Below are 1,337 nucleotides of genomic sequence, written 5' to 3'. Positions count from 1 at the left end.
CAACGTTAATGACCACATGTGTATTGAAAATAAAGGTTTTTGTTTTCCCAAAACTAGTTTTTAGCAACTAATAGCTATATAATTAGGTATTTAAAATCTAGAATTGAAATCTAAAGTATGTCCGTGATCACTTCCTTTATGCCTAGTTAAGGACCCTTAGGTGGCTAATTAAGTACTAACTTGGGGGTTTTACTTTCGTCGTCCATATGGCGTGCTATTGTATGGATGCCATTCACTTGAGTGGTAATGTATGGCTCAAATGCCTCTACGTCAAGGTAAGAAGGTAAGTTGATGAGTGGCATGACCGCAAGATGTGAGCGTGAGGTCGGGGAGAGCTAGCTTTGATACGGCTGTGTATGCATGCTTGTATGTGTGTATGGTGCGTATTTAATTGTGGGTAAATAATTGTCATCGGGTAGCTTTGATGCGGAAGTATATGTATGGGTATACATATATGGAAGTATTTAGATTACAACCTAGAGACCAGATTTACATTCTGCATATATAATTGTGGGGTTGGGCTGAAATGAAATTCTTATGCAGGTACACTAACAATGAAATGTGTAGCCCGACTAGCTATGCTATATATGAGAGAACGTATGTATGCCACCATGTATGTCGTTAGAAATAATTTTTCCTAAGTTTGTAAGGACGTACGGAACGTGCATGCATCATGATAAATTATTATTCCATACTTGAATTGTTCCTCCCCATATAGATCTCTTACTCGGTTATGTAACTCTTATCCATTATGACTTTGTCTCATGAGAATTGCACATGTTGTTGGTACAGATGGCAGCACCAGCTGGAAGTGAGAGTTTCCTATTGATGTTTGGAACTCCTGCCCTGCTTTGGAGAGTCTTGCACTATGCGGGGTATTATGAACCACCCCTCTACTATTGGAACAAAGTATACCTAGAGGGACAACCATGGTATGAAGTGCGGCTGACTATACCAGCTTGTACCCAAGCACCCTTCTGGCAGGAATGGAAGGTGGAATCTGAGGGAAAAACTCCTTGGGAAGCTGCCCAAGTAGTAGCCTTTGAGGTACTTAGTCAGATTTGTCAGCAACAAGGGGATGAGCTTACCGGTAGTGCCACTGGTGCTTTTCCTTGGGTGGATCTATCCACAACCATGTGGGCATAACGTAACCATAATGCGTTGATCCAAGATCGGGATGAGTGGGCAGATAGTTCTAGTCCCGCTATGAGTGTCATGTTTGCAGTAATGAAGATGTTCTACACTCGTCAGGACACCAGGGACTTCTGGTAGGAGTACTATACCACTTGCATGGATAAGCTCATGAGAGCCGAGGCCGCACAACATAAGCTCAAGAA

The sequence above is a fragment of the Miscanthus floridulus genome, chromosome 2 (assembly GCF_019320115.1).
Source record: "Miscanthus floridulus cultivar M001 chromosome 2, ASM1932011v1, whole genome shotgun sequence".
In the NCBI taxonomy this organism is placed as follows: domain Eukaryota; kingdom Viridiplantae; phylum Streptophyta; class Magnoliopsida; order Poales; family Poaceae; genus Miscanthus; species Miscanthus floridulus.
The sequence above is the reverse complement of the archived record's forward strand: the minus strand, read 5'-3'. Positions refer to the sequence as shown.